Here is a 21,628-nt window from a genome sequence, read left to right on the forward strand (position 1 = left end):
CATGTAGCTAAAGTCATGAGAACACTGTTGCTAATACGGATACCAAGCATCAACTATATAAAGACTAATGTGAATGATTTAGCTAGCTAGCACTTAGCTGTTAGGGCTTTTAAATGCATGATGACAGAGGGTGAAAGCAAGAAGAAAACATCAGGGATGTTAATATTTTCTTCAGTTGCATTCGTAAATTAGTAAAATAAATAAATAAATAAAAACAACAACCTACAGACAACTTAAGTGACACTTTCCAGTAATTACTTTTAGCATCTGCTCTAAACCAAATGGCAACATTATATCACAACTCTCAGTGAATTTTGATTTCTGAAACAGTGAATACAACAAAAGGGAGATGTTTATGTGGAATCTTGTCATAGCCATGGAACGCAAGCCCGTTTGAAAGTGGCAATATGAAAAGAAAATTTGTATATGATATTTGTGTGGCAGTCTTGTCATGTCACAGCAGTCCAGTGACTATTTTTCCCATCCTGCACTGCGGCCTACAGATATGGCCACCATGGACTGCAATTCCCAGAACACTCATTCATTTTAATCTCGCACACCTGCATCCAATCTCATACGCACTCACAACCACAGTATAAAGAGACAGGTAGACAAAACCAAAACATAAGACATTAGCATGGTCAAAAACACCCAATGGGTTATGCGATCAGCAAACAGGCATAAACGAGGCAAGGCAAGAATCGATAACGAGAAACCGGAAACAAGATCAAAGAACATGAATCAAAATGAGGAACAGGGTACAAATGCTTGGTATGGTGATAACACTCAATACTTCGCAAAGTCATTGTGTTCAAACAATCTCTTTATACTGTGAATGTTCTTGCATGTGAGATTGGATGCAGGTGTGCCTGATTATAATGAATGAGTGTTCTGAGAATTGCAGTCCATGGCGGCCATGTTTGTAGGCCGCAGTGCAGGATGGGAAAGGTAGTCACTGGTTTGATGTGACATGACAAGACTACTGTTGAACCATACTCTAAAGTATGCTTTTCTGCTGAGCAATAAATAATTGACTCCCAATTTCAAGTTGTTCAGTAATATTATTGAGGAAGTAGTCAATTTCTCATTCTTATTTTTTTCTATTTTTTGTTTTTATTGATATTGCAAATTAATTTATAGCGTTATATCTACAGTACTGTGAAAATATTTTCCCCTCTCCTGATTTCCTTTATATTTGCAAATTTGTCTCAGTAAATGGTTTCAGTTCCTCATGCAAAATGTAATATAAGACAAGGAGAACACAAAGAAACACAAAAATAATCATTTCATTTATTGAAGGAAAAGGTTATGCAACAGCTACATCACCCATGTAAAAAAGTAACTGCCCCTCTAAACTTAATAACTGGTTGTGCCACCTTTAGCAGCAACAACTGCAACCAAACACTTCATCCATTTTTCATGTAAGTGTGAAAGAATTGTGGTCCGCTTATTTTTGCTGAATTGCTTTAATTCCATTTAAGGTCTTTAAAATGCCATTTAAGGTCATGCCACAGCATCTCATTGGAATTCAAGTCAGCACTTTGACCAGGCCACTCCAATACCTTAATTTTGTTTCTTTTGAGCCTCTCAGAGGTGGAATTACTCTTAACCCAATTGGGTTACTGCATAACCCAACTGTGCTTGAGCTTCAGATCACACACTGATAACTGGACATTCTCATTCAGGAATTTTCTAGTAGAGGGCAGAATTCATGGTTCCATCAATTTTGGCTTGTTGCCTGGGCTCTGAAGCAGCAAAGCATCCCAACACTATCACACTACCACTATAATGTTCGTCTGATGATGTGTTCTTATTATGGAATGCTGTGTTAGCTGAAGTCTTCCAAAATGTCCACGGAACATTATCCAAAAGGCTTGGGTTTCATCAAAGTGCTTTTTTGTCAAATGTGAGAAAACCAGTGTTTTTCACCCTGCAACTTTCTCATAGATACTATTTTGTTTGCCTACTCTCTTTCTAATGGTGGAATCATTAATGCTGATCATATTTGAGGCAAGCAAGGCCCGCAGTACCTTAAATGTTCCTCTGGGTTCTTTTGTGACTTCCGAAATGAATTGTCAATGTATTGTTAGAGGAAATTTGGTAGGCTAGAGTCTGGACCACTTCTGGGAAGATTCACCATTGTTCCATGTTTTCTCCATTTGGATTAAATGGCTCTCACTTTTTTCTTGCTCAAGTCCCAGAGCCTTAAAAATGGTGTTTTATCCCTTTCCAGGCTGATATATTAAAATATCTATCTTTCTCTTCTCATCTGGAATCTTTTGTTCATGACATAGTATGCTGTATGTTGAGACTATTTAGTCTACTTCATATTACTGGAAAGGTTTTATATAAGTGATATTTAGATTCAACAGGCAAATGTGTGTGTATGTCTAGTCTAACTGTGCCCAGTTATCGGTTACATTTGGTTAACTGGTTGATTGAGTAACTAAGTTACTTTTTTCACACAGGGCCAGTTGGTGTTGAATCACTTTTTTCCTACAATAAATGAAATGATCATTTAAAAATGACATTTTGTGTTTACTCAGGTTCTCTTTGTCTTAAATATAATTTTTTATTTGAAAATATGAAACAATTAAGTGTCACATGTGCAAAAATATTAGAACTCAAGAAAAAAATCCCTTTTCATGGCACTATACATCTCCATCTACTTGCTATATCAAAGGTTCTGCATCACAAAAAAAAGATACAATCTGGTAATGTAACAAGCCATGTTATGTTCACCTCTCTTGCTATTTAACCTGTATATGTTTCCTTTTCTGTAAAATAATGAAACCCAAAATCAGGAGCGAACGATGCCTGGCTGCTTATTGTTTTCTCTTGTTCTTGCATTAATTCTCGTCAGTGCGTGAGGCGTATTTCATTTTGTTCAAGCGAGTCAGGTGCTGCTCATTTGTCTTTCTTTTTTTGCCACCATCTTTCTGGTGTAAGGAAAACACATATCCCCTGGACATTGGCATGGTCGATGTGCTGTGGCTGGAACATTAGCTTAGCGCAGTGGGCAGTGGGAGGGAGGTTAGTGCAGACAAAGAGCTCAGCACTGCAGCTGATGGGAAGTGGCAATACCGGGGCTAGACTAACTGGTAATGTGATGCTATGGGGCTGAGACGCCCAATCATCCTCCTCCTCAGTGAATGCTAGCACTAGGAAGACTTGTGCAAGAGGGACAGGAAGGAAGGGGGGGGGGGGGGGGGGGGGGGGTTACTGTGCCACCCTTCCCCCACATTCTCTCTGTCTGTGATGAGAGAATGGTGCTGTATGAAAAAGCCAATTGCTGATCAGCATTAAGGGTTACACTCGAAGTGTATAGGATCTGACCATTTTAAAAAAAGAAATCTCATTTGATGTTTTACCTGATTTCATCTATTCACTGATTGGGTTCTAAGGTTAGCAGACTTTTGGAATATTTCAAGGTATTAATGCCATGTTTACTTGTCTTATGATAAGCAAAGATAATTAACATAATGCCTAATGAGACGTTTTGTTTTGCTTCAGTGGGTTACTGAAAGAGTTTCACTTGTATGCATGGTTTTCACACTGCATGCATTAGCTGTTGAAAGAGTGTGAGGAAGCCTCAAGGCTTTCTTCTGCTATAGTTTTACATTTTTAAAGCTGAAAATTGCTTCTGAGGATTTTTTTTAATGGGGACCCATTTTTGGTAACAGCAATGTAAGGAAAGTGTCATTAAGCAAAGAAAAAAAAAACCTAAATATGACCAAATTGATTTGGTTTGAATGATCAGAAGGTGTTGATTAATTTTCTAGTACAGCAATTCTGTCTGTGGTTATTGTAATATATTATTCTTTCTATAGTAACAGCTCACTTAAACGATTGAATATGCTGTTACTATAGAGCTGCTTGAATGAGCTCCTCAAGCGGGTTACAGTTTTTTGATTGTTTTTATTTAACAAAGAAACAAATAATCAAGTTCTCTGTAAGAACACGTACTTGTTGAATATTACTGGAAAGAGTCTTGGATGTCTACGCTTTGTAATTTTCAGTAAGTTTTCCACCACAGCAGAGTCATCAGGACAGAGGACACAATGCTTTCCAGTTTCTTGGCAACATGACATGGCTGTGCATTGCTGTCTTATTCAAGAAAGGAAAAAAGACAGGTTGGTGAGGAAATGACAGCTTATATTTTAGTTAATAAGGGATAACAGTAACTAACTTGTCTTGTGGATGTTCCACAACATTATATGTAATTATTAAAAGCTAAAAGTACGTGTGTCATTCAATAATAAATTGGCAAATTGCTGTGGTATTAACAAAAACCAACACTTTGGGACATGCTGTTATTAAAAAGTAACTTCTGCTGTATCATACAACCCTGGTGTTTTCTTTAATTTCTTAAAAAAGCATGCCCCATCATGTTTTATTCCTTACTTGAACAACATCAATGAACTTCAGTCAAAATATCAAGGGCCATGATATACCTAAATTGCATTATTTATTGTTCTGAATTTTGCTGCAGAATATCACGAGGGTGAGAACTCTGTCATTTGTCATCTGTTCCTTTGTTATTTGGTGACTTTTTAAAAAAGTAAGTATTCTAATTACTTAAAATATTACCAACCCTAGGTCCACAGTATATTTCTCTCCTCTCCCATCTGAATCAATTTGTATTCTTTTGCTTCTCTTTTGATGGAGCATAGTTGCTCAAGGTCATCAGCTACTTCAGCAATCTATATATAGCAACATGTCTTACGTCTCATTGACAAAAGCTTCTATCGTTGTGCCTTTGATTAAGGTCCTGATTGAACCTGACGCATTGCTGAGTCTGAAAAAAAGAGAATGGGTATTATATGAAATTTTTGTATTTAAGTGGATAAGACAGGGAGAGAACGTTGATATTTCTAACATTTGTTATTGACATTTTACCGTGACCCACATAAAAGCATGCTCGTTAATCTCAAAGTGCATCTTTCTGAGAGTCTTGTTTGGATCTGTGCCAGCAGCATGTTCTTTAATCCACTGCACGCTTATCCGATACTGAGGTGCCATGGCTGTCAGGCTGCCCCCTGTGCCCGCCGCTCAGCTGCCCTGGGCCACAGAGAGAGACGGATGAAGAGAGATGAGAGGAGATGAGAAGTTCTGTGCTAGGCAGTCTTGTCGGGACTTGTGCTTGAACATTCCCTCCAACCCCAACACTTTCAGACAGACAAAGCACTTCAGATTAGTTTCATCTACCCCTTGAGCAATGAAGGATATAATAAATATGTTAATTTGTGCAGACCAGAATGTTTAAAATAGCATGGAAATTGGTTTGTGCTGTTGCCTTTAGGTTGTTAGACTAAAAATCTGAATGACGGAAATGGTTTCATTCTCAATAGTTTTTGATTAAATTAGCTGGAGAATCAATTTTTTCCCCCCTCACATGTATGACTTTTTTACTAAAATGTTCGAATTTGTATAATATATGCTTGTCTCCCACCCTCTTTTACTATTTTTATTAGCCTTGTAATAATATTATAGGGTTATACATGTAAGGAAATGTATGTGTCATTAAAAAAAACAAAAAAAAAACGTATCAAGTTTTCCTGATAAATCAGAAGGTATTGATTATTTTTTAAAATTTAATTAAAGCAGCTCTGACTGTGGATCTGGCTGCAAGGCAAAATATTCGTTTATGTTAATGTGCTCGTTGTAATATATTATTCTTTCTATAGTAACAGCTCATTAAAATGATTGTATCTGCTGTTACTATGTATCTGCTTGAAAGTGTTTGTATGTGTATAATACAGTGAGGGAAAGAAGTATTTGATCCCCTGCTGATTTTGTACGTTTGCCCACTGACAAAGAAATGATCAGTCTATAATTTTAATGGTAGATTTATTTGAACAATGAGAGACAGAATAACAACAAGAAAATCCAGAAAAACGCATGCCAAAAATGTTATAAATTGATTTGCATTTATATGAGGGAAATAAGTATTTGACCCCCTCTCAATCAGAGAGATTTCTGGCTCCCAGATGTCTTTTATACAGGTAACGATTAGGAGCACACTCTTAAAGGGAGTGCTCCTAATCTCAGCTTGTTACCTGTATAAAAGACACCTGTCCACAGAAGCAATCAATCAATCAGATTCCAAACTCTCCACCATGGCCAAGACCAAAGAGCGCTCCAAGGATGTCAGGGACAAGATTGTAGACCTACACAAGTCTGGAATGGGCTACAAGACCATTGCCAAGCAGCTTGGTAAGAAGGTGACAACAGTTGGTGCGATTATTCGCAAATGGAAGAAACACAAAAGAACTGTCAATCTCCCTCGGCCTGGGGCTCCATGCAAGATCTCACCTCGTGGAGTTGCAATGATCATGAGAACAGTGAGGAATCAGCCCAGAACTACACGGGAGGATCTTGTCAATGATCTCAAGGCAGCTGGGACCATTGTCACCAAGAAAACAATTGGTAACACACTACGCCGTGAAGGACTGAAATCCTGCAGCGCCCGCAAGGTCCCCCTGCTCAAGAAGGCACATATACATGCCCGTCTGAAGTTTTTCAATGAACATCTGAATGATTCAGAGGACAACTGGGTGAAAGTGTTGTGGTCAGATGAGACCAAAATGGAGCTCTTTGGCATCAACTCAACTCACCGTGTTTGGAGGAGGAGGTATGCTGCCTATGACCCCAAGAACACCATCCCCACCGTCAAACATGGAGGTGGAAACATTATGCTTTGGGGGTGTTTTTCTGCTAAGGGGACAGGACAACTTCACCGCATCAAAGGGACGATGGACGGGGCCATGTACCGTCAAATCTTGGGTTAGAACCTCCATCCCTCAGCCAGGGCATTGAAAATGGGTCGTGGATGGGTGTTCCAGCATGACAATGACCCAAAACACACGGCCAAGGCAACAAAGGAGTGGCTCAAGAAGAAGCACATTAAGGTCCTGGAGTGGCCTAGCCAGTCTCCAGACCTTAATCCCATAGAAAATCTGTGGAGGGAGCTGAAGGTTCGAGTTGCCAAACGTCAGCCTCGAAACCTTAATGACTTGGAGAAGATTTGCAAAGAGGAGTGGGACAAAATCCCTCCTGAGATGTGTGCAAACCTGGTAGCCAACTACAAGAAACGTCTGACCTCTGTGATTGCCAACAAGGGTTTTGCCACCAAGTACTAAGTCATGTTTTGCAGAGGGGTCAAATACATATTTCCCTCATTAAAATTCAAATCAATTTATAACATTTTTGACATGCGTTTTTCTGGATTTTTTTTTGTTGTTATTCTGTCTCTCACTGTTCAAATAAATCTGCCATTAAAATTATAGACTGATCATTTATTTGTCAGTGGGCAAACGTACAAAATCAGCAGGGGATCAAATACTTTTTGCCCTCACTGTATATGATTTTCTTCCTCTATCATTAGTTATTTTTAATATCCTTCTAATAAAATTACAGGGTTATATGTGTACATCACTTGTTGGTTGGTACTGACCACTGTATTGAAATAAAAAGATCATTTTATATAGTTGATGATGCATGAAACAAATATTAACCTCTTTAAATTCCACACTTCCTCTCCTCACTCTTATACTTCATTAGATTAATTATACATGTAGCTACTACACAATATGCTAATGATCCTAACGTTTTGGAAATGTAAAAGTAGGTTGTTTAAGGTTGAAAACACTGTTTCTGATAATGTCCAGTATCCTGTATCATCACTAGCTCTTGGTAAATGTATGGCCTCAGCATGCTGCACGCTCACAGTGCTCTTTGGCTCTTTCTCTATCAGACATGGCCATTTTTAGCTCTTCCTGTAGAAGTGTCTCTCTTCTCTGACCTACTCTTTGTGTGTGCTTGGCTGTGAAACAGAGATTCTTGCCAAAGACTGACAGCTCAAGGCTTGTGGAGCAGCTCACTATCATGGCCACTCAGTGTCAGGAGTGCAAAACTAGAAGGTTCCATGTCTTTGCAGTTATGCAGTCGAATTTCAGGTTAATAATTGATTATTCTCTGGTAATTAAAACATTTTTTAAAAAGGATTTCCATATTAACAGAAGAGACTGTTGCACTACTAGCACAAACTGCTTCAAGTGGATCAGCCAAGTATCAGTATAATGATCATCAGAAACTGTAAAAGCTTTACTTATGTGCTTTTATATATCTTAAACCTGAACATTAATTGGCCATTTCTGTCAGTGTGTAATTAAGTTTAGTGTGGTGTGAAATGCCTTAATGGTTCAATTATATTTTTAGCCATTTAATTCAACTTATTTAATATTAATGATAAGTAGGCTATGGTATGGAAAACTGCCAAGTTAGAATCAGCAAGACGCTTAGATACTGGCAATTAGCAAATTTGAGATGTTTTTTTGTTTTCTTTCCAAATCATGCACTAATCTAATGAGCTATAAAGCAAAAAATTAGAACTATACAGAGAAATCAGTAAATGCAGTATATACAATGGCAACTTGAATAGGTTATACTGATTGTAAGCTCATTAATAGTGAAATGCCTACAAGTAGCAAACTTTTAGCTTTACGTGTAACATGTTTAAAATATATATTTATATTTTAATATATGATTGACCCTAAAGAATAGTAAATAATTTTCTCCTGACACCTATGCCTTTCCAATAGTCCATTATTTTAAGCCTCCAGCTGTGAATACAGAAACTTTATACACACTGCTGACAGGACTGCTCTCTTAAACAGCCTGTATTTGACAGTATTCACGTATGTGAACTAAGGCTCGTGGCAGAATTGTACTGTTGGTGCATGCTAATTAGGAATTTGGGTTTCTTTTATGGGTTTATGTTTCATTCACCATTTTCCCATTATACTACTTGGTGTACTATGATGTGTTTTATATTAACTCTTTTATAGCTCTATTGTTCTTTTGTAGTATGATGTGTGTAAAGTGCTAGGTCTCAGCACAGGATCTTGAACTATTTTATTAACCAGTGGAGAATTTACGTCAGTACTTCTGATAACCTGGATTGTGTGTGCTTTCATTTGCATGTTCTCTACAATCAGGCTACACAGCCCTTTTTATAGTTAGCCATGCAAAAATTCACAAACACACACACACACACACACACACACACACACACACACACACACACACACACACACACACACATACACACACACACACACACACACACACACACACACATCCACACTGCAGCAGTGACAGTCAAAGCTGGTCTCAAGGTTACTACAGATCCCTTGACATCCCCCACTGCATCCACCCCCAACTTGCTCTCTAGATTCTCACCCTCCATACCTGCCAAGCTCATGCTCTCTGCAGAGGGGTAGTTCATGAGACCAGGAACCACTGCTCAGCACATCTTCTCTTAACTGAGAACACACAGCATTACATGTCCGTTGTGCAGTAAACAGAGCACTCAAAATCCATCTTAGTCCAGCTCTACAAAACCCAGTGGGTCTGTTCTCTCAGATGCCCTCTAAAACAATCCCTTTCAGCCAAACACAGTAATCCAGATCATCTAGTTCTTCAATGAGGTAATAAGCACTTTAATATAAACAGCAGAGAGTTCAGACTCTCTTTTATCTTTTCATAAAGCTGATTCTTGCCCCAAGAACCAGCAGCAAGAATTTTGCCCAGATTTTAGCTTAAGTTAATTTTCCTTTGGGACAATGCAGTTATTAATTTTGCCTATAGGACCGCTAAGAAGAGATCATGGTGATACAGCAGGTTGCATTGCTGCCTCACAGCTCCAGTTCAATCCTGAGCTCAGGTTACTGTCTGTGTAGAACTTGTTTTTCTCTGTCTGCATGGGTTTCATCTGGGTTCTCAGGTTTCCTCCCATCTCCCAAAAACATGCTAGTAAATTGATTGGCTACTCTACATTGTACGTAGGTGCAAACGTGTGTGTGCATGGTACCCTGCGATGGACTGGTGTCCAATCCAGGGTGTATTGCCACCTAATACCCAGTGTTGTTGAGATGCATTGCCACCCTGACTACGATAAAGTATACTTTAGTTACTGAAGATCATTGGATGAAGGAATAATGGCAAGATTTAAAAATCTGCTAGGTGATGAAATTAATGTAGTTCAAAATGACTGTTTATAGCATTCATTCATCGTCAGTAAGTGCTTTAATTTAGTCAGGGTTGTGGTTGATCCAGAGCCTATGCTGGGAAAACTGGGTGCAAGGTGAAAGCACACACACACAAACACGCAAATGTACGCATACACGTACTGTCACACCTGTGGGCAATTTAGAGTAGCCTGTCCATCTCAGAAACCAGTGTAAAGCCACTTGATGCAGAATGCGCATGTGAAAACCCACACAGTGACTCAATCCTGGAGACATGATGAGTCAGAACTACCTGTTGTGCTTCTGGGGCATTTTTCAATAAATAAAAATCCTCCAAGTAGTTTGGCATCCCATTTGATCAGAAAACAAAAGTATGCTTTTTCATCCATGCTGCATTTATGTGTCATGAATATCCCGGAGAGAAATCCGGACTACAGTTCCCATCAGCCACTGCACCATGCCATCACTGTCACATGACCACCTGCACCTGACCTTCATTCATGTTAATGAGAATTTACAGTATATATAGCCACAGATTGCACTGCCCGTTTGCCTTGCGTTTGTCTCACCTTGCCGTTGTTTCTGTTCTGGACTTTGTGTGATGTTTATTCCTCGCCTTAGTGATTTTGTCTCGTGTTCATAGCTTCTTTTGTGTTTGTTTAGATTATTGTTATTAAAAACTTAATCTGCGCTTGCATCCATCTCCAGCTCAACCCTGACATAATGCCATAATATTTCTTGTTTTTGGGTTCATAAGTAAATAAAACAGCACTAATGTTTTAGTATTCTCTCTTCATCTGTGTATACTGAGTCAGTCATTGTGACAGTTTGCATAGCCAGTCAACAATGAACAGTTCTGCTAGTCCCATTCCCGTGCACCATTACCTCCTGTTGGTGCCAATCTTGAGCAGGTACTAAAAACCAAAAACAACTGAAACCTTTGGTGCTGGGCCAGTTATCAGTACAAAATCAGTTCCAGATTTCCGTTGCTAAACGTTACAGTGAGTTATGCAGTGGAAAAAGGCCTTAGTAATAATTTTTCTTTGAAAGTTATCAATGAATGTCATGTGACATCTGCCACGGTCTAATTTGGCTCTGCATCCTCTTCCTCCTACTCCTCCTCCTCCACCTCCTCCAAAAGCATCATGCTAATAATGGGAGGTGAGGTTTGCTCTAAAAACTCTGTCCATGACAATATTTAACCAAATACCAGATAATGACGGCCTGCATATCCTCCATTTGAAATTTTGGAATATGTGGCATCAGAACCAGGGCTGTTGTGCTTCTGTCCTGTCCGCATTCAACCAAAAGATTTACCAGATATTCATCATCACTGCATCTCTTTGCTGTTATTAACCTTACTCTATTTAAATACATACTATATGTACACACAGTACAGACTTCTGTTACGGTGTGTCTATTGTGTCACTTTTTGCATATTTTAAATTGTTGCGCACATTTCTGCATTGCATTCTGTATGATATCTATTGTCATGTGCTCTAAATCTCTGCACCTCTCAGCTCACATACACCTGATCCTCAGCATTGCACAATATACCAAATTTCTTGTGCATCTCAAAGACTGACAAATAGTAATAATAAAGGCAGGAAGGAGGGAAGATGTGCAAAATGTGCATTTTACATCATGTCAAACCAAGACCTTTTTTTCCCCACAAGAAAATTAAAAAGGGGATGTTACTCATGGCTGCTAAACTGAATAGACATACCTAATGAAAGGTGGCTTTTTTTTAATGAAAACTATTCTGTGATAAGAATATTCTTGCGTCTCCACCAGGAGTGTGATAATTACAATGGGACAGCTTAAAGACCAGGTAGACAGATATATTGAAGAGAGGATGGACGTGAGGAGAAGACAGACAGCTACTGGCAGAAAAATGAGAGCAATGGAAGGAGAAGCACAGGCAGACATGTTTCCATGGGCGAAGGGGAGAGATTTGGGGTAAGAAAGCTACATCATCTGCATCAGCCAATCCAGACGCTCTTAGAAAATGTTCAAAGGGAGTGTCCTAGCAACAGACGAGTAAATATCTGTTCATTTTGTATATTTGGTGGAATGTTCCCCTGAGACAGTTTGCTTCATAGGGAGCATATTTTCTCTTAGTATCTATTTGATGTCTGAAATCTAGTATTTAAATGCAGAATAAAGGCATGTTTTTTCTCTCTCTCTCCAAATGTCATTGAATAATAGATATTGATATCTTCTCACTATAGTGATTTTTATGTCCAGTATTTGGGATGCAGTTGGTAAGGTTACCAGTGTTATGTCAAGTATGTATGTGAATTTCTGCACATCTACATTAATAACAGGATTAAAGATTCAATATAAATTCTCTGTCACATTTATTACACACCTGGGAATCTATTCATGGGGCTTAAGGGAAAAGCACACATTATTTGCACATGCTGAAAGGCCTGGTTTTGAGACTTCCAGCCAAACCCCATCATATTCTCTTGTTGTGCCACTTCATTAACACATCTAGTCCTTTTCTCTTTTGTGGTTTGAATAAACCACAGCTACCAGGGAAATGAGTGGGGAAAAAAGGAGTGGTTCATTCCTCCATTCACCATCTCATTCATTTTTTCCCTTCTTTCCTCGCTTTTCTTTGCTCCGTATTTGTTTCCACCCCTATTGCAAGGATGCTGGTTTTAGGTAGGTGTGAGAATGCATGGGATTAAAACATACACTTGCACACCCACACACAAGCTAATTAGCTCTACATGCTCTGCATGCCAATCTAAATGCCACATGAGCCGTAAAATGTCATTTCGAACAAAGCTAGAATGGGGTACTCGCTCAATAACTGGTGTGCTGGGCGAACTGGTTGGCATTTTTAAAAAGGAAATAGCTGACATACAGTATAGACCGTCTGTTGTTATGGGAACTGCCGGTTTTACATTGGAACACCTTTTCACTTCACTGTTATTTATATTTGAAAAATCATTCTACAGAACCATTTTATACTACTGAAAATAAAAGTATATATTAGTATATATATGTGTGTGTGTATAGATAGATAGATAGATAGATAGATAGATAGATAGATAGATAGATAGATATCTATTTTGCAGCATAGACACATGCCAGACTTTACTGAGCTTGTGTGTGTGTGCCATTGTACGGGTTTATGTGTCTATTTGCAACACTACAATGCACTGCTGAGAAAGAGGACGAGCCCTGTTTGACTGATCTCTTGCCTAGGAAAGTAGCACACCCCTCAGTTTTGCTCCCTGTCTCTTCCTCCATCCCTCCCTCTCTCGTTCCACCGGTGTAACTCTGTAAGTCTGGTTGAATAGGATGCCGGCATGGCAACAAGAGCGGCTGCCATCCCTTGCCATGTGCTACCTTCTACTCTCATCTACAGCACTGCTGCAGCTAAAATGATACCAAGTGAATTAAACAAAGAGACACGAATGAGGAAGGGACAGATAGAGGAACTGAAAAATGGAGAAAGAGCATTAGTGATGCTGCTTACCGGCAAGAAGGGTTACAGGGAGGCAGTGGTGCTCCTGCTCTGGCTTCAGGAAAAAAAAAATAGGTGACAAAAAGAGAAAATAGAGGAGCTAAAGGATCAGAGCTGAGCCCTGTTTGGAGAATACAAAGGAAGAGTATGAGGGGTGAAAAAACAGCGCTCCTTTCACTTCCCCTCTGAGCTGCTGTGTGGACTTCCCTGAACGCACGACTAAAGTCAACCTCACGCTATGTGTGTGTGTGTGTGTGTGTGTGTGTGTGTGTGTGTGTGTGTGTGTGTGTGTGTGTGTGTGTGTGTCAGTCCCTTTCCCTGCCTGCCTCTGGCTTGCTCATGTGCTCCTCCTGCTCAGTTACCAAATGATCTCTCTTGCTCTGACTGTCTTTGGACTCAAGACTCTCTGCTTAGCAGCTGAGAAATAGTACGCTCTGTTCCATCCTCCCTCCCTCTCTTTCTCTCATGTTCTTTTCTCTGTCTCTCACTCTTACAAAGACCCTACCAGCCTATCCCCTACACACCCCCTCCCCCTTACTAACAACTGACATCCCCAAAGCCTACACAGCATGAGTGGGGGGAGTGTGTGAGTATGTGTGCTTTATGCATTTATGGCATGTTGGGGGTGTTGTTTAACCCTTTGCCATGCAATTTGCCCTCCCTCATGGCAGGTGCATGTGAGCTGTCTCCCCGAATAAAAACAAGCCTTGTCTCTGTAGTGATGCGGCTGGTCAAACGATCTGCATCTGGCTTGGAGTGTGTGAAAAAAATTGCCATTGTTTGTACTCACCAGCCTACCTCATACCCATTCTGTCTCTTTGCACCCCTCCTCACAACAATATCTGGATACCTCTGAAGCTGGGATGTAGAGTATATGGTACTTTGGTTGCACTTGTCCTATTTTAGAAGCATGCTCATATAGATGGTGCATTAGCTCATGTATCAGATGTGAATTTGCATTCAGCTAATATATGATTCATGGCTTCATCATTATCATCTCTGCAGTATGCCTCCAGAATGCGCAGGGACTGTGCCAATTATTTACATTGGCCTCCTGCAGTGCTATCGTCTATCTTACTCATATTGAATGACTGCATGTTGTTCAATTTGACTTATACGTTGATATTGAACATGACAACCTTGCGTGATCACTGATCATTTAAACTTTAGATTATGTAGCACTATTTATTATTTTCAATAGCAATCCCTGGTTGCTGCACAGTGTTTGGCTGATCATTAGGTTTGTATGTTGTATAGTCTTTTATTCTTAGTGTAAAGTTTCTTAGAGAATCCATGTTAGTTTTAGGGGTGAAACTCCATAAAAGACGATGTTGCTTAACAGGAGCAGAGGATTTATTTGTGGCTGGGCAACAGGGTCTAAACATTCAACACTTTCCAGCCTTCGGAAAGAAATAATGAGTCAGACTTAGAATAATAAATCCCTGTATTAGTCTCAGTGAACCAAGGAAAGGGAAAGAAAAACAATAACAACAACAACAACAACAACACATCATGTTCAATATGGTCCGTACAATATAGCAAGGCGATCACATTCATTATATTAGTCTAAAAATTTAGAGCCCTGACACACCAAGGCAACTGTTGGCCATTAGTTGTCAGTTTCTCATTGCCTGTAATTTTCAGCTCCAACTCACTAAGCATGTTCAATCAGTATTTGAGGCTGGCAGGGGAAAGCCTTCTCTGGTCCAAGTGTCAGTCAATGCAGAACAATGCAGAAGAGAAACTGAAAAAGCAGAGTAAAATGAAAACATTCCCAGTAAGACACCCCACCCATACACCCCCCCCCCCCCCCATACACACACACGAACACAAAAACATGACACTAGTGGGGGGCTTTTACTTTCATACACATGCGACCTAGAGCTCAGATATGAAGCTTGGCGGACAAACAATGACCAAATTGGAATTATTTTTGACCTCTGTGCATTTTTGCTTCAATGTGTATGTGTGTGTGTGTGTGTGTTGGGGGGGGGGGGGGGGGGGGGGGTCACGGACACCTCCATGTTCGTCTTTTTTTTTTTTTTTTTTGCAGCAAGCTAGGTAGCTAACTGCGATGAATGATTACCTCCTCAAAACAGCAAACTGTATAGTTAATGTTATACATTTAATAAAGCTAATACATCTGCATGTTGATCGAAAGCAAATATTTGAATATACAGTATAATGCATTTATGTTGTATTACTTATACAATAATAATACAAAAATAATGAATGATTACTCCTTGCTATTTTGTTTCCTCTTTACACTCTACATTGTTATCACCTGCTGAACTCACGGTTGAGGAGACCATCCTGAGTTACTGAGCAGGAATTCAGAGTTCTTGGGTGTTTTCATTGTTTGTTTGGTTTTTTTGAAATTTTTTCTTTTAGTTGGAGGTCAGAAATTATGAGTTACTACTCTTAGTCGATTACAGCATTAGGCTAGTATTGTTTATATATATTTTGGGAAATAGATCCAAGTCAATTAAAATATAAAATATTACAGGCATGTACAAAAATAACTGCATGAGTAGGATTTAAAAGAAACAGTCCCAGGCATAACTCAAGAGTTGTAGCTCAGGTTGAGGAACTGTCAGAGCCAGAATTCACATGCCGACAGTGCTGGCATTTCTACCTCTGAGCTTTCCACCAGTGTTTCCATGGATATAGTGGACAGAAAGAAAGCCAACCCTTCCAGTTTAGGCCACACATTTCTGGTTTAAATCTGAATTTAGATACATACAGTGGTTTTTGCGGTATCGTTACCTACAATTTTGCAATGCAAGGTGATCTTTAGTTGCCACATTAGCTTTGTTTGTCATGGCTTTTAGGTATGCTTTTCCATTTCCCACATCTCATTATAAGACTACAGTGCAGTACTAACACCTGTTCGGGTATGTGAACAATAAGTTACCCCAGTCACTAAAACATTGGTTAATGACAGGAAGGGACTTTGCTCTAGTTCCTCTTCAACATACTCAGATCTACAGTGGAGGCTATGATCATACTGGGATAGAACATACAGACTTTTGAAGTATTTTTTTTTAACTTAATGGTTGCCCATGGGTGGTAATTAATGAAAAGTTTGACCTCCACTGTCAATGAGTCAGCACTTTTAAATCCTTACTAATGTCTCCAAAGTAAGATCACAAAAGCAGATATTGAAACAGAATGAATCATTTAGACTGAATCACAAGTCAATATTACAAATGCAGTTAATTCCCCAAATTGTTTGAGAGGGTGATTTCCAGAGACTGCACAAGGAGATGTACATTACAAATGCTTTTAATGTGTATAATTATAACAGTGTTTTACTGTCTGCCACTGCTTATCTCACTACTAAGATGTCATACACTATTATACTTGCAATGTAATGTAATGTAATATATTTCATTCTAAATATTTGCTTACAACAGTTTATTTTCAGTGATGGCTTGACTTATGTTTAATCTGTTGCTGCTATTGCTTTTGGTGGAAGATTGAGGTACACTTTGGAATGGGGGAATTTATTTACATTTGTAAGCAAACAGAAGTTCAGTTTCAGGTTCAACAAAATTGAAAATACATGTATAAAAATATGCTGCTTGTCTTAGGGCCACAATAGTAAGAAATCCCTGGAACCCCCTATAGGTCACTTGCCGATGCATCTAATGTGACCAGTGAAGAAGTGAAGTGTGAATAAACCCGAAAATTCGCTGACTGCCTGGGCCTTTATTTAACTGCTACCTGTCTGCTATGTACTTTACATTTGAGCCATGCTGCACAGATAAGAAGACTGATAGGAAGTGAGATATGGGTGGTTAAGCACAAATAACATTTTTAACCACCACCAAGCAAACACTCACTGGCATTAAACACGTTTGCCATCACTTTTTAAAAAATCAGGGACGTAAAGTAACAAATTACAAATTTTTTTGACTAGTTCCTTCAAGTGTACATGCTAATTCCATCTCCCAATTTTATACTTTGGTTTATTGTTTTCCATTTCTTTAAACTACACTGACAGTGATTGGACTCTCCTTATTATTATTATTCTTAGCCAATCATTTCAAATCACATAGAAAACCTGTGTGGCAAGAGTACAACTGGTGCCAACTGCTAATAATCATGGATGCTGTGGAAGGAGATGTGGAGGATGCCTCAAACAGCATTAACGTTAAAACACCAGAATATCCATGGCTGTACCTGCAAGAGCTTTTCAAAGTCACGACCAAGAAGGGCAGTAGTGTTCTCGTGTCATGTTCGCTTTGCATTCTAAAGCCTTCTGTGGAATAATTCAGTCCTCTAATTTGACAGGTAAGATTAAGATTAGGTTTTATGCTAAATAGGTTAGCTTGAGGTATAAGGGGTAAAAACACTCACAATGAAAAAGAAAAAGCTCACTACTCTACTTTTAAATCAGCTACGTCTTAAAATGGATACGTTTAATCTAACGTAAAAGTGACAATACTTTTACTTGAGTATGATTTTTCAGTACTCTTTCCATTTACAGCATTCAACAGATGCCCTTATCCAGAGCAACTTACATTTATCTCATTTTTATGCAACTGAGCAGTTGAGGATTAAGGGCCTTGCTCAAGGGCCCAGCAGTGGCAGACTGGCAGTGCTGAGATTTGAACTCATGACCTTCCAATCAGTAGTCCAATGTCTTAATGCCTGTTTCCTTTTTGTTGGCTTGAAGGTTACCTCAGTTGTTAATAGCTAAAAACGGACACATAAATTAACCTCCATGCAGAACACATGGATTTTTAAGTGATTTGGCCATTTTCAGCAGTTTGAAAATGAAAGCTGACTCCACAAACAGATCTAGTAAACACATGTGTGTTGTTACTATGGCAATTAGAGACAATTTGCTGCACCATCTAACATTATTTCCATCTGAACATCCTTTTAAAACAACAGACCTACCCATCAAATTAATGTTCGAATCCAACAATTTGTGAAATTTATTATTATCCCAATAACCTAAATATTACCCTGGCCAGTAAAACTGCAAAAGCGCAGCTATCTGAGAGCTTTCTTTTCAGTGAGTGACCTCCCAGTGAACCTGAGAAACAGCGTGAACCTCTGCCATCTAATCTCTTCACAGCAAGTGTGTGTGTGTGTGAGAGAGATATTCTGTTCTGCTGTAAAGCTGGGCCAGATCTAGATAAACATGATGATCAACATGATGGATAAACATGATGATCTGGAAGATCATGATAATCTGCCTCATAAGGGTGTATGAGAGCATGTTTGAGGACTAATAGAAGATAAGAAACATGTAAACCTTGTTATACCTTAAATTAGATTTGTTTACAGCTTTTAACAATAGACAAAGCAGCTTTAGATTAATCAATACACAGCTTTTTATTTAGATCCCTAATGAGCAAGCAAGAGGTGAGGAAGAACTCCCTGAAAGGACATACAGTAAGGAAACCTTGAAAGGATCCAGACGTAAAAGGGACCTCATCCTCTTCTTTGTGCCACTGGATATTAATTTTTATAGATTATCAACCACAATTCCATAATTGTGTTCTACTATGTGTGTTTAAAGGATATTCACTATGAGCATCACAAACTTTATGATTACAGCAGCACTTTGTAAGTAGTTCTTAATGCTTGATAAGGGAGCGATAAGATTATATGTATGGTAGGTATAGTAGTGTGAAGGTTTGCATTAATTGCACCCTTAAGGTCTACAATATTTATCTATTATATACAGTGATTAAATCCATCAAGTAGTAAAAGCATTTTCAGTAATTATAATGCAGCACTGGATCATGCTTCTTTTTGGTTACAATTATGCTTGCTATTTGTATTTGGAAGGAGATGGGTAATCTGGCCTATTTGTTTAAATATTTATTTCAGGGAAGTTTAAAGTTGAGCCATTCATAATTAATGTTCTGTCCATTATTTTATCGGGTCAGTTGTCGAACCCTGTGTGCAGCTCTCGATCATAACAATAGATGTCCATATGTCTTTTATTGCTTCCAAAAATGTGTGAAATGAGCAAGAAAATAGCAGTAAGAAGTGTGTGAGGGTGAAAAATTCACACCCACCTACTGTATTTCTGCACTAAGCTCACTGCTTTTAAGCATGACTGCAGCTGTGCAGTTGTAGAAAGCTTTGCAGAACTACAGTTCAGGGTGTTTCTTTGATTGATTATGGTGTAAATTCTAATTTAAATGGCCTGGTCATGATGAAGGCTTTAGTCATCCCTGTAAACGCACTACCTTGCTCATTTTGTATTCCACTGCAGGGGATTGGAGAGGAATTTCTCCATGTTTGCACCCTGGCCTTGCATATTTCTGTCCCATTTTTTTTAATCAGCTAACTAGTTGGATCGGTGTGTTAGAGCAAGGAAAATATGCAGATCAGTGATTTTCATGTTCCCAGGTATTATAGTATGTGGAACAATCAGACGTAGTCCTTTTCGATCTCTGATGTACTCAGATCTGGACTGACACTGTATGTATGTGTCTGAAAATAACTCAGTGTAACATTCTGTAATGTGCCATCATTCCACAGAGATCAGCTTACTCTACTGTGCCCTCGCTCACTTTCTCTTTTTCTCCCCTTCCTCCTTTTCCCTCTCTCCTCCTCCCACGCTCTTGCTCAGTTCACCCCAGTAGCCTATTTTTGGCCCTTCATTCGCATCCTCAAAGAAGCTGTCTTACTCACCATCACTTGCCTCCTCCAGCTCTTCTACACACCCCTGCAACGTGTTTGCAGATAGTATAGTCCAACTGCACGTTCTATCGCCCCCGCTCACTGCTCTCACTCTCTCCTTATAAGGGCAAAATGCATTGAGAAAGACAGGGAACGGGGGCTGTACCAGCTCACACAAGCAGGTAGGGGGGCAGCAGCTCTGTCAAATACAGAGAAAGAGGGAAAAAGAGAGAGAAACAGAAAGCTGGTCCTGAAAGGACAGCGCCCAGAGATTCCCACTGTAAAGTGAGAGAGAATGATATGCAGTGTGGTGGAGAGTGAGCGGGATTAACATTTAGGTACACACTGTATTATGCACACTGTAATGATTAAGATGCAAATAAGATTTTCCTAAATATCAAAATTTATAATAAATGTACCAATCTTAAGCTCTAAAGTCAATGAGTGTACACATGGATAGACCATTGTTCCCACCACAAGGAGTACAAACTGAATCAAAAATAATGAGTGAACATTGCCTGCAGCCGGTTTGGTTTAACCTACATACCCACAGATCCTGTTTTCACCTAACATAGCCTTATGCGTGCACACACACACACACACACACACACGGTGTCCATTTCTTATTTTCACAGCACGTTTCTATTTACAACAGACACTTTCTCAGTACACTAAATAAATGATCAAATCTGGAACCCTTACTAAGGACAGGTTCTGGGTAGAACCCTACATCAGAGACTGTAACTATACCCAGTAGAGTTGTTTGTCAAAGCATACATCCCTCAACTATCCAAAGGACCTTTCATGAACCCTATTTCTTTTAGATTACTTTAGTGAGAAAAGATTGAGGAGAATTAGGTCTGAGCTTGGTTTGCGACATCACAAAATTTGAACCTATCACATAGGATATGCAGATTATTCAAGGATATAGTGATGAACACAATTTGTGTCTGTTAAGGTCTGTTTTGACAGGTTTGGTAAATGTTATACAAACTGCTGAAGATATCACTATTCAAATCAAGCTTCAGTCATGTTAGCATGTAGCAATAGCTATTTAAGGCAATGTTACCAACAGTACAATAGGTATCATAACCAAACTTGCCTAAGTAGTCAGCAAATTTGCCTCGCACCTATAGCATTGCGGGTTCGATTCCTGCCTCCACCCTGTGTACGTGGATTGTGCATGTTCTCCCTGTGCTTCGGGGGTTTCCTCCGAGTACTCCAGTTTCTTCCCTCTGTCCAAAGACATGCATTGTAGGCTGATTGGCATTTCCAAATTGTCTGTAGTGTGTGAATGGGTGTGTGAGTGTGTATGCGATTGTGTCCTTGGATGGGTTCGCACCCCAAGATCTCTAGGATACACTCCAGGCTTCCCGCGACCCTGTGTAGGATAAGCTGTATAGAAAATGGATGGACGGATAACCAAAACATACCATTCAGTTAGCTGAATCAACACTTGGCTGAC

The 21,628-nt window shown here is 39.3% G+C and overlaps 1 protein-coding gene across 2 annotated transcripts in view; it reads right to left on the bottom strand.

The window, feature by feature from the left end:
* The window catches only part of fam49al (family with sequence similarity 49 member A, like), a 32,546-nt gene extending 18,594 nt beyond the window's left edge, over positions 1-13,952 (bottom strand). Inside the window, exon 1 of one of the 2 annotated variants that reach the window (XM_017455076.3) lies at positions 13,525-13,952. The gene's annotated coding sequence lies outside the window, so the exon portion shown is untranslated. The remainder of the gene's footprint in view (positions 1-13,524) is intronic. The other variant, XM_017455072.3, reaches the window with a different exon arrangement.
* Positions 13,953-21,628: the final 7,676 nt, after the last annotated feature.

Source organism: Ictalurus punctatus, chromosome 24 (assembly GCF_001660625.3).
Source record: "Ictalurus punctatus breed USDA103 chromosome 24, Coco_2.0, whole genome shotgun sequence".
NCBI classification, from domain to species: domain Eukaryota; kingdom Metazoa; phylum Chordata; class Actinopteri; order Siluriformes; family Ictaluridae; genus Ictalurus; species Ictalurus punctatus.